The 13,536-nt window shown below is 38.0% G+C and overlaps 1 pseudogene; it reads left to right on the forward strand.

The window, feature by feature from the left end:
- LOC149174000 (protein DAMAGED DNA-BINDING 2-like) overlaps window positions 1-12,858 on the forward strand; it is a 121,871-nt pseudogene extending 109,013 nt beyond the window's left edge.
- The last annotated feature ends 678 nt before the right edge of the window (window positions 12,859-13,536 follow it).

The following is a 13,536-nucleotide window of genomic DNA, read 5'->3' on the forward strand; positions in this document are numbered from 1 at the left end:
ATCTTGTGTATGCTGGAAACGTGCTTCGGTCGGGTTACTACATCTTTTTTCGTCTAATTCCTTCCACATTATTGGCCTACGGGTTACACTCACGCTAGATTGATGAAGGATGCCTTAATGCCTTCCTTCTAGTGGATCTTTCCCTATCGACTACGACTCATTGCTCTAGGGCAAAGGTCTAAATTCCATTTGGCAATACCTTGGGGTTTGCAGTCATCAGTGGCAGATCCTTCACTATCGACAATGGGAAACCATCATTGTCTCCTGATTGATAGATTCTTATAGGTGTTCGACTTCATCTTATCTATTTTCACTTGTTAGATTGTATTGGGTACCTTAATTCTCATTATCATTATCGGTGAGTAGTCTCGCGTTTGTTAACGGTATACATCAATGACCAGAAATCAAACGATTTCTCACATGGTTGACTTCAGATCATTTATTCCCATCATGTGGAAATGTACCACGGTGGTCGGTGGAGACCTTGGGTTGCTATTAGCATTCTTTGGTTCACTTGTCAGTTGACCTTGTTCTTGCTAGTTGATACCATTCCACATTATATGTTGCAGTCCTTCACAGCGACATCCTATATGCTGGAATCCGAGTTGCGATGTGGTACCATCTTATTCCATCACGCTCATTTGGTACTATTCGGATCCGTTTTTGACATTAGTGATTAGCTTCATCTTTCAGCTTCATTGATCATCTTCTTATATGTGATATTCAGACATGTACTTGTTCGATCGTGATCAGATGATCTGTTATGTACTTTCAGTTCTTTATACTTGTACACATAATGGATCCGCTTGTACTTGATATGTGAACATGCTTTACTTTCTCTGAGCATGGGTATGCCCGCCTCAGATAGTTGTTTCTTTCTGATCTTCTTTTGCTGGCTTGGCAAGCTGAAATCTGGTGAAGTCCATCTCAGTTTTTGATAGGTTTCCTTTCCTTATACTTTATGCATTTCAGCCATCATGTTCCCCTTCTGACCTCCTATATTAGGGTGCATCTATTATAGCTCCGAGTATCACCTTATGTATTTTTGATTCTTGGTTTATGGCCTAGGGCAACCTTTCCTTCCAGACTTGGTCCAAATATTTTAAAAACAGTGTTTTACTCCTTGTATGCGACTTTGCCCTGTATTAAACACGTGTACACGCAAGTCAGTATATATTCCCAAACCCGCATATACGTCTCAAAACACTTAAAAAAATTAAATTTCCTTAATTATGGGTGGAGATCATGGGTTTTACTTGTTGATTACCTATTAGTGCCCATGGCCCAACTGTTCCCAACTGTTTCCCAGCTAAAAAACTACTTTGGGAAAAATATAAAAAGACTTCAATGGGAAGGCCATGAGGAGGAGAGAAAATAGAGAATTACTCTACTGAGATTATCCCCTGATCAAGTCTGAAGATCCCTGTGTTTCAAGCACTTCCCCAAATTTTAGGAAACCCTTGTTTCCTTGAGAGTTGATATTCTTTCACTTGTGGGAGATATCCTTGTGTTGGTTATGGAAGGAGCCTTTTGAAGACGGGACTGGACAGAACTGGACGATGGTTCTGCTTGGAGCCGAAAGAGGAAGACTCAGGTGAACTCTTTCTATGTTTTATTATAGTTATCTATAATAAAAGAAACACTGTCTTGTTCCTGATATCAACTTTGTTCATGCATCTAATGTTGTTGTTATGTTTTATGTATGAATGACTATTTCAATGGATAACTAACCATCTACTTATATGTTATAAAGTTGATTTCACTATAATGCTTTATCTATATGCTATTGTGCATCTTTGAATTGGTTGTTTTGTAGGTTCAAAGATCGTGAGGATTTGCAGAGGGTTTGAACCCTGGTTGGAACTACCCGAACGAAGGACCCACGGGTATGTACATCCTCGCATGTTGCTCGTTTAAGCATTTTGCCTAAGTTATATGCTTGTTTCTTGCTGTAGATTACTCCTGCTCTACTAGGGTTCTGACCCAAAGCCATAGGGGACTTTATCCCTTAACAACTATGATGAGCCCTTTTTCATAACCTATAAGGAAACCTGACCTTAGTCTTTTTCCCTAGAATCTGAGAATCACTCGTTGATGGATCAACAGTAAGTTGATAAAAATTATTTGACCATACTTCCAAAACTTTAGGAATGCCAGGACAATTGATAATGAATTGGTCACCCTCACTAATCTTACAAGGGTTTTGGGCTTACAATGCATTGTAGAAGTTCCCTTCACATTACCAATACTTACGACCATGGTTGGTTGGTTGACTACTTTCTTATCTTGCTTCTTCTTCCCTTTCTTCTTATTCTTAGTCATTTGGTTACTAGCATCAAGGCTTTTACCAAGCAAAGAAGAAGAAAGGGAGGAGGATATGTTGGATGAAGAAGGTAAAGGGTCAATAATAGGATGGTGATTGATCAGAATCTGGATTAGGGGCAAAGCTTAGCTCAAAAATCAAAGTGCTAAGAATTGTGCAAAACTTGAACAACCATGTTTGTCTCATCAAAACAATCCCAATGTAACTCATTTCACTCAAAATGGATTTTGTATGAGGAAGTTAGAGCCTGCTGACCCTTTCACCAAACAAGCAAAATTTTGAAAAATAAGGTTGACTAGGCATCCGTATAGCCCAATCAGCAAGGATAATATTCCTTGGAATATTCCCTAGAATATTCCTTAGAATATTCCCCAGAAAATTCCTTGGAATATTCCTATAAATGTGGACAATTCATATTTTGACATGTGGAAGTGCATCATTGGGCAACACTGTTTGAGTTGGTCTAATCAGAAGGCGACACATTGCAAGCCCAAAGGTTGACATGTTCCCCTACATTAGTGTGATAAAATTTTGTGAAGGCATAGAGGTTCGACCGTGCGACCTCCCCTCCATGACCAAAGCTCCTTACCAAGTCTGCTACATGACAGTTCTTACCACATAACAGATTCCACGCATATTTAAGTTTTAAAATGTTTTGTGTTGGTAGTTAGGGAGGGCCAGCTCACAGGCCAGCCCTCCCTATGTGATCACACCCATTACCACATGGTTAACGTTGCGAAACTGTCGGCGGCTCTAAAGCACAAAAGTTAAGCGCATGAAATGTGAACTCAACTACAATTACGCCAAACAGTTTAATACCACCATCTCCATAAACCTTAACGCTGAAGGTTAATGTCACCATGTGACAACACTGCGTAAACTACCAAGTCAAGGTTATAGTTTCATAACCCTTGGGGAAACCGTGCCAGAAAAACGCAACATGTGACTGTTAGGACCTCACATTGTCCCTTTTTGACCATATATTTTGCTATTATGTCATCCTTTTTCAACCTATATTTAAATTCCTTGTTATTGCTTTAACCCACTTTTCCAAAGGTATCCAATATTTCTTCTCATTACTATATGTTTATTTTATTTTACATACAATTACATTACTTTCATAATTTATTGATTGAAATGGATAGTTGCTAAAATAGTTATCATTGCAGTCTAGGTTGTTGAAATAGCCTGAAGACTGCAAGGTTATTATTACAAGTCATGTTGCTGTAACAGTTAGAACAAGGAGAAAATCCCATTGCTGAAGAAGCTGTGATTTGCATTCTAGATTCGACAGCAATAGAAGAAGACCATCGAAGGAGCTGCTACATTGGCTGTAACTACCACATTCCAAAGTCAGCATTACCATAACCATTGTAACAACATTTTGTTAATGGGAAAACTGATTTCCCTATTTTGGCATATTGGGTTAATGATAGGACTTACAATGTAATCAATTGTAATAGATGTCTCCTCTTTAAAAAGAGTAGACATCTACATTAGAAGAGCGACAGAATGCGGGAAGGTTTAGCTGAAGGAGAAGAACTAAAATCTTTTTGTAACATGACGTATTGATGGATGAATAAAATATTGTTCTTAACATTTCTTTCTAGTTCTCGTTTCCTAGGGAATCTTGTGGGAAGGACAGGGCCCACCTTCATCACAAGATTCACCCATTATATTTCTGCAGTGCGTTAAGTGTGTTTCCTATCCATACCTTGTTAAAAGTTCTGTTTACTGAATGTTGCTTATGCATTATTGTTGAACTCTGTTTTTCCAATTGATTGTTGCATTATCTAGTTCATTCATGAGTGTTCCATTGGTAATTGAGTGTACAGAGTGAGTTAGCAAGCATGGTAATCAGAAACAATGCTGAAGATTCCTGCTTTGGGAATAGGGTCCTGTTCCCTGTTATAGCATAGCTAGTGCTTTCCTTTGCAGATTGATTCCTTTTCATTAGATTACTCAATTTAATGAAATTAAGCATTCTTTGGTAATTGTCTGCAATAGACTATTTTTGTTGTAACTTAGAGTGGAACTTAAGTTTGCTTGGAGCAAGGTGTGGCTAGTTTATTTATCACTACAACTTTTATTGCTTTTAGGATTGATCACATACAGTGCGTTTTTGCCTTTGAAATAAATAGACTTCCCTAGGTTGACAATTTATGTAGCACTTAGTTGTTTAAATTAATAAGCAGTTAAAGTGACCAACATTTTGGCACCATTTCCGGGGAAGGCAATCATAGATTTTAAAAGCATTAATGATTTTCTTTTAGATATGCAGAGTGCATGAGAGGACGCAAGAAAAACAACCATACAGGTGGCAAGGGTAAAGGAGGAGGAAGAAAGACCTTCATTGATGATATTATATCAAAGGTTGAAACTTCTCAGAGGCTGAGCTCTCGGAAGCCCAAGCCTCAGCTCTCCCTCCAAAAAAACTACGAAACAGAGGAAGTTGTGGGTCCTAAAAAAGTTGAGGAAGTAGTAGAAGAAATTGAAAAATCAATAGAAGATTTCAAGGAACCAGTTGAAGACATTGAGGAATCAATTAAGGACATTGAGGAACCAATTAAGGATGTTGAGGAGCTAACAGAAAACATTGAAGACAGAGCAAGTGCAGTGGGATAACAACTAATGGAAGAGAATAATGAAGGATTCTATAATGGAAGATAGGAAGGAAGAGGGGAAAATTCTCTCTCTACCTTGGGATTTCCTATTGGGGATCTTCCTAGGGGGGCAACTCCCATGAAGAATATCCCACTCTCAGCCTTACCTAACTTCCATGGTTTATCTTCTGAGGATCCTGATGAGTTTCTTTTTGAGTTTGATATATTGTGTAGAAGTTATGATTATGTTACTAATGCTTAGAAATTTAACCTATTTCCAGCAACACTAAAAGGAAATGAATTAAGATGGTTTATGAGTCTGGGAGGTCATGTAATCACGACATGGGAACAAATGAAGGAGAAATTTTTGACCAAATATCAAGACTACTGTTGGACAAGAGAAAAAATGGAGGAACTATTTAAGATGGTCCAGAAGGAGGATGAAAATCTAGAGGACTTTGTGGAAAGATTACAATATAATCTATAGAGATCCAATCATCCCAATGTAAGTAAAGACATTATTAAAACAATATTATTGAAAGGGGTGAGGGATGATTGTTTAGACATGCTGAACATGCTTGGTAAAGGGGACATATCTAAAGAATCGTATGATGAAATTGTTAACCTCTGCAAGAGATGTTCAAGAGGAGCTGCAAATAGATCAAAATCAGGGATAGTACATATTCAAGAGTTCAAAAATCAGCAAGTGGAGGAGAAACAAGAGCTGAAATAGGTAATTTACTTAAGGAATTCAAAACTGAAAGTTAAGCTCTTTTGCTTCAAAGATTGATACCTTGTAGGTTAAGAAGAAACAAGCAAAGGTAGAAGCTTCTTTGGCCATCTTCTGTCCTAAATGCAAAGAAAAACATTCACTAAGGGAATGCCCATTGCACAAGGTACCAATTTGCACTATTTGTGAGAAATATCATGAAACTCAACAATGCCCTTCTTTACCAGGAATAAAAGTAGCGTTGCAACCAACAGAGGAGGAAGCTGAAGTAGTTTATTTGCTGACACAGAGGAGGCAATGGCAACCACGAGGACAAGGTATGAACTCTAATATGCCATTTAATCATTGGAATAACTATCCTTCTTTTAATCAAGCAAACTACCCCGCCCTTCAACCAAATGCAATACCCACCCTTTAGTCAAATGAATTTCCCACCCATGTAACAAACAAACCCTCCCTTTGTAGACCCTGCAATGTGGACTCCTTGGCCTCCACAGCAATCTTATTTTAATCAATGGAACCCAAACTGGAGAGCTCAACAAATCCCATTCCCAAATCAATTTCCTCAGTTTCTCTCTCTACCATCAGGTGCTCTACCAAATAATCAGACAATAAGACCCCAGCTACCTGTACAACCAAACCCTAACCCTAATAATAATAAAGTTGTGCAAGTCATCGATATTCAAAAGTAGCCTATATCTCTTGTTTACCCTGTGCAGTGTAATGATATTCATTTACGATCTAGGAGAATAGTTGAGCCTATTATTGATGATATTACCTCTTCTGACTCTGACAAAGAAGAGACAGAAAAGAATAATTTACCTAATAAGGGTGCTAAAACAGTCAAGCCACCCTCTAATAAAGGTGTTGAAACAACAGAGCCACCATTCCTTAAGCATCTAGCTCTCACTAAGAGACTTGAGTTGCCTACTTTTAATCTTTTAGGGGAATTGCAGAATCTTTATGTTAAAATCCCACTTTTACAAGCACTCAGAGATGTACCAATTTATGCCAGAACTGTCAGAGATATTTGTATTAAGAAACCTGGTAGGAAAGCTAAAGATCCCCTTACAGTTCATGTGATGGGTGATCTAGCTGCTTTAATGTCAGGAAAAACTCCTCCTATTAAATATGGTGATCCCGGCCATCCTACGGTTACAGTACAGATTGGAAAAACTATTGTTTCATGAGTTCTGGTAGACTTAGGTGCTGCTATAAATATTATGACCCTTGAAACCTCACAATTATTACAGCTAAAGAATGTAATCAGAGAGACACCAACCATCCTGGAGTTAGCTGATCATTCCACAATCAAACCAGAAGGAGTTATTGAAGACCTGATCATTTCAGTTGAATCATAGAATTACCCAGTTGACTTTGTTGTATTACATACTAAAACAAAGTTGGGAGGAAATCCTCTAATTTTGGGGAGACCATGGCTAGCTACAGCAGATGCTTTTATCAGCTGTAGATCAGGTTCAATGACAATTTCTAATGGATGTGAAACTAAGCAGCTTACTCTTTATCCACATGCCACACCTATGATTAATAATGATGATTCTATATGGTTGGATTATGATGATAATGCTACTCAACCTATTTTGACTATCGGACAAGCCTTAACTCTTAAAGATACCACGAAGGATGAAGTAATTAGTAATTTTATTTCTGAACCTTCCTCGGTCACTTTTGAAACATATAATCAGTTGACTGTAATTTTGGAACCTGAAACCTAGGAAAAGCTTAAATCTGAAAATTTACCTCAAACATCAACTGCTATCTCCTCTAAAAGCATAACAGTAGAAATCGAACCTGGCAAAACATTGAACATAAACCCCAACTTATCATATGTTGAAACACAACAGCTAATGAAGTTACTTCGTGAAAATAAGGAAGCATTCGCATGGGACTATACAGATATGAAGGGGATCTCTCCTGAATTATGTACTCATCGTATCTATATTAAGGAAGGGTGTCGACCAATCTGTCAACCCCAGTGGCGAATGAATCCCAATTTGAGGGAAATTGTTAAAGAAGAACTTCAAAAATTGCTTAATGCAGGGTTTATATACCCCATATCTGACAGTGAATGGGTTTCTCCATTGGTGATAGTACCTAAGAAAAATGGGAAATGGAGAGTGTGTGTAGACTATAGAGCCTTAAACAAAGCCACTCAAAAAGATCATTTCCCCTTGCCATTCATTGATCAGGTTCTAGACAGTTTGTCAGGAAAGAGATTCTTTTCCTTTTTAGATGGTTTTAGTGGATATAACCAAATCAAAATTGCACCCCAAGACCAATACAAGACCACTTTTACTAGTCCTTGGGGAACTTTTTCTTATAGAGTTCTCCCATTTGGACTATGTAATGCTCTAGCAACGTTTCAAAGAGCAATGATAGGAATCTTTTTTGATATGCTTAATGACTATATGGAGATATTTATGGATGACTTTACTCCTTATGGTGTGACTTTTGAAGATTAATTACAAAACCTTGAGAAATTACTTAACATTGTATACAAGCTCACCTTTCCTTGAGTACTGAAAAATGTCATATGATGATGAACAAAGGAATTGTACTTGGGCACTTCATTTCATTCCTAGGGATTCAGGTAGAGCCATCCAAAGTACAGGTAATTCAGACCCTTCCTATCCCTAAAACACAAACTGATGTAAGAAGTCTTTTAGGAAATGTTGGATATTATAGGAGATTTATCAAAAAAATTCTAAAATAGCTTCTCCTTTGTTTGTGTTACTTATGAAAAATGTTGAATTTAAGTGGACTGATCTTTGCCAGAAAGCATTTCATGAACTTAAGCATCAGTTGTCTACAACTCCTATTCTAAGAGGGACTGATTGGGCGCTTCTCTTTCATATATCCTCTCATGCTTCGGATACTACAATTGGAGCTATCTTGGGATAAGAAGAAAATCATCTTCCTTATGCTATTTATTTCATTAGTAAGAATATGACCCCTGCTGAGCTTAATTATATAGTTACTGAGAAATAATTTTTAACAGTCATTTATGCTATTAATAAATTTCGACATTACATTACTGGTTACCCTACTTTTGTTCACAATGACCACTCGGCTATTAAGTATTTAATGAACAAATCTATCACAAATGCTCGAGTTACCAGGTGGTTATTATTATTACAAGAATTTGATATTACAATTGTAGATTGACTAGGTAAAGAAAATGTAGTTGCTGATTTCCTTTCTCGGATAAAAACTGATAATAATACTCCAGTAGATGATTCCTTTCCTGATGAGTATTTATTTGCAGTATCTGCTCACTCACCTTGGTATGCAGACATTGCCAATTATTTGGTTGCAGGGAAGCTACCATCACACGTATCACATCAAGAGAAAAGAAAGATCATTCAACAAAGTGCTCAATATAGCTGGATAAGTGGGTGTCTTTTCCATATAGGACTTGATCATGAAATTCAAAGATGCATTAGAGAAGATGAGGTTTATGATATACTGAAGGCTTGTCATGATTGCCTTTGCGGAGGGCATTTTGTTGATAAGAGGACAGCAAATAAAATTCTTAGAATGGGTTATTATTGGCCCTCACTTTTCAAGGATGCAAAGAAATATGTTAGGGCCTGTGATAGCTGTCAAAGAATGGGTCAACCTAATCATAGAGATGAAGTTCCATTGAATCCCCAGGTAATACTTGAACCCTTTGAAAGATGGGCTCTAGACTTTATAGGACCCATCAATCCTCCATCTAGTCAAAGAGTTTACATATTGGTTTGTACAGATTATATGACTAAATGGGTGGAAGCTAAGGCACTTATTAGAGCTAATGAAGAATCTGTTTTAACTTTTCTATTTGAAGAAATCTTTGTTAGATTTGGAGTGCCTAGAGAACTAGTTACAGATGGAGGACCTCCTTTCAATTCTCATGGTTTTAAAGCCACGCTTCAAAAATATCATATTCATCATAAAATGACTACACCTTACCACCCCCAAGCCAATGGTCAGGTGGAAAGTACAAACAAAGTCATAGAAGCCATTTTAACAAAAACAGTGAAGGAAAATAGGAAGGATTGGTCTCAAAGGCTGCCTGAGGCATTATGGGCTTACAGAACTACCTGGAGGAACACTACAGGATTTTCTCCCTATGAATTGGTTTATGGTAAAAGTGTTGTTTTTCCTGTGGAATTTGAGATTAAAACCTTAAGAACTGCTTTAGCTATTAACCTTGATTTGACTGATGCATAGACAGCCAGGTTGCAACAACTTCAGGAATTGGATGAAAAGAGGTTAGATGCCATCCACCAAACAACTATGATTCAACAACAAAGAACTAGGTGGCATGATAAAACTATTAAGCATAAGCAGTTCCAAAAAGGTAATTGGGCTTTATTGTATGACTCTCGGTTTGAAAATTTTCAAGGGAAATTACGAACAACATGGTTGGGACCTTACGAAATAGATACTATCTTCCCCAATGGAACAGTAAGGCTCCTAACAATTGATGATTCTCGAAAACCATTATTAGTAAATGGGTATCGGCTTCGTCTCTACCAGCAACCCATTTCTAAAGAGGATTTTAAGGCCATCTGCATGGCCGATTCACATTATATCTTTTTGGGGGAGCCTGCTACTCCTCATTGCATTTAAATTTTTCATTGTATTCTTTTTAGTATTAGATTAGATTTCTTAACTAATAATCCCTGTCAAGGGTTGGCATGTTACAATTTATTATTTTTCAGATCTCAGACGTAGGGAGGTTGGTTGAAAAGAACAATCTTACTGCAAGCAGATTTAAGCTTCATCTTGTGAAGCATTGTCATCTCACTCCAATTCACAATTCATTCCCCCATTTTGATCATTTTTCCTTTTTCTCCTCCCTATGTCCCCCATTACTTTTCAGCAACGTCTTTCCCATTCTTATCATAAGTATTTTTCAGCAACATTCTTCTTTATTGTCCCTGTTGCTGAAACACCAACTTTTACCCATTTTCCCTGTGGTTGAAACACCATTTCTTCTCAAAGAATGATTATACATTGTGAGAACTGTCTATTGCATCGTTCTTATAACTTTGTTCTTTCATTACCTTCTCCTATCATTATACATGCCTTTCATATAATGATCCTCATATTTCAAAACCCTTTTTCCATAACCATTGATGATCTATTAGCAACGTATACAATATTTTCTGAATATCAATCAAAGGTAAACATGAGGTATGTATTTGTATGTTGAAATATTATTAAACTATAGTCAAATGAGAAGATTACCATGATCTCCATACATTTAAAACTCATTATTCCAGCCATAGTTGGGGGGAATATCAAAATCATCACGCCATCATTTCACAACATGCCAATCACCGTCATTTTTTTACCCATGATTACGTCTCATCACCTCATCTCTATCTTATTATTCCATGAACTGATTTGCAAAATTTACTCTGTCTCGAGTGTGGTAACTCGGCTTGTCACTGTGTATTTTACTGAAGCTGGTAACTATGGGAGGACCTGCTATTCGATATGAGCCTGGCTCGATAGCTTTATTAGAATTACACCCAGAGGTATATCAGATTTGTCAGCGTGCCAGTTGGGTAGATTATTTTCAGAGGCTCGAGGGATTTGATCCATAGCAAGTCCTTGAATTTGCATGTAATTTACGGGATGGCTACTCTACCGTTCCAGGAGTTTGAATTCTAGTTTCAGAGGATGATATAGCACAGGTTTCAGTCCTACTAGCCACTGGCACTCAATGGTTTAGTTGTAAACACATCATTCTTAATGCACAGCAGGACTTTCTTCTGCTAGGAGAGTGGGTCGAGCCTAAAGGCAGTGGTGTCACACTTCATTCATTACCACTTCCATGGCCGACGATTGCCGAATTTGTTAAGCACTATCTCACCTGCGAAGGTCGCTACCAAGTAGTCTATCAGCATAATTTTGTCCTGTTAAATCATTTGAGACATGGTTGACTATTAAATATGTCATATTATCTACTTGGGTGTCTAAAGAATATGTCACATTACTATATGCATGCATAATACCCACTCCTTTCCCTCACCCATCATCGTCTCATCCAGTTATTAATTCAAAGAGGTTGGCTCAGTAGAATTCTCCCCCGCTTAACAACCCACCCATAGAACCCCAAGAATCACTGAAATTCCTCAAATAGCAGCTGAAATTCCCCAAGAAGCTGTTGAAATTTACAAACAGCAGCTGAAATTCCCCAAGAAGCCAATGAAACATCCCAAGTTTCTCAGCCCGCCCCTGAAATTCCTCAACAAACTCCTGGAATCCCTCAGCAAGTTGAAAATCCTTTTGAACAGCAACTAGGGATCATTTCTGACCCCCCAGAAATTCCACCACCTGCATCAGCTAATCCAATTGACCCTCCCACCACATCAACTCCATCCCATAATTTAGTAGAATCATCCAGTCCCACTGTCCACATTCCTAGTGATGATTCTAATGATAACCTTCCCATTACTAAAAGGCAAGAAAAGGCTACTTCCCTACCAAAAAGACGAACAATGGCCTTAACCAAAGAAGCTACCATCCCTGATGACCCTCCTCCTCTAAAGAAAACCACTCACAAAAGAAAAACCACTGCTCTCCTTGCCTCTTTACCTCAAAGACGAATGAGGACATCTACTGAAGCAATAACTATTACCACCATCCCAAATTCCCTATCTATTAGCCTAAAGCCCCATACACCACTACAGTCCCAAGGCCCTGAATCTTTACCTATCTCACCCTCGGGTACTAAAATGCAAGATGACCAGGATTTTGTGACATCATTTCTTTCAGAAAACGTAGTTACCACACAAGAACTAGCTACTGATTCAACAGCTACCACACAAGAACCAGCTACTGATCCATCAAATTTAGATACCCAACATGAAGAACAGCATGTAGCTACCCCACAAGAACCAGCTACTATTTCAGCAGTTGCCACACAAGAACCACCTGCTGATGAACATAAAATAGATGACCATGACATAGCTGCCCCACAGGAGCTAGCTACTGATTCAGCGGTTGCTACACAAGAACCACATAATGATGAACAAAACATAGATAACCGGGATATTGCACAAACCGTAGCTATTACACAAGAACCAACTACTCATTCAGCAGATGCCACACAAGAACCATCTGTTGATATGGAAAATTTGAATGCTCAAGATGATGTAGCTGTTACAAAACCAGCTGATGATTGAGCAATTGCTACACAAGAACCACTTGCTAAGGTTGCAAATGATGAAGCTGCTATAGAACAACAGGCCTTTCATCCATTGGAATCGGCTACTAAAACTGCAACTGCTACACAAAGACCAATCACCTTGGCTTCCCTTCTACAGGAAAACGAGTTTCTAAAATCAGAACTTGAAGCTTACAAGCAAGAATTAATAATGGTAAGGGAAGCCTATGACAAAGAGCTTAATTTGTATACTTTAGCTCATGCAACATCCACAACTAAGAAGAGTGCAGAGAAAGACTGGTATAATGAATATATGTGCAGCCAATGTGGTAATATTTATCATCAAGCCAGTTATAAAATAGTTGAAGTTCCACTGCCTGGAGCCACCCCTGCATCTACTTCTGTTGCAATTAAAGAGGAATGCCCTGCTGTCAGACAAGAACTAGCAGGGCCTTCGAAGAATTTTGAAAAAGAGGTTAAACCACAAATACCTCTGCCTATTGTGATTGTTAAAATTGAAGGTCTTGTACCTCGGCCTACAAAGACTGTGTTTACTCAGACTGAACCCTGGCCTATAAAAACTATCTTCATTCAGACCAATAGCACTCAAGCACAAATGGATAAATGGAAGAAAGAATATGTTATGTCACAAGAGAAGATCTTGTAAGAGCACAAATTATCGTGGAAAAATCATATA

This window comes from Pinus tabuliformis, chromosome 4_1, assembly GCF_031772625.1.
Source record: "Pinus tabuliformis cultivar Carrire ecotype Pingquan chromosome 4_1, CPIR1, whole genome shotgun sequence".
NCBI classification, from domain to species: Eukaryota; Viridiplantae; Streptophyta; class Pinopsida; order Pinales; family Pinaceae; genus Pinus; species Pinus tabuliformis.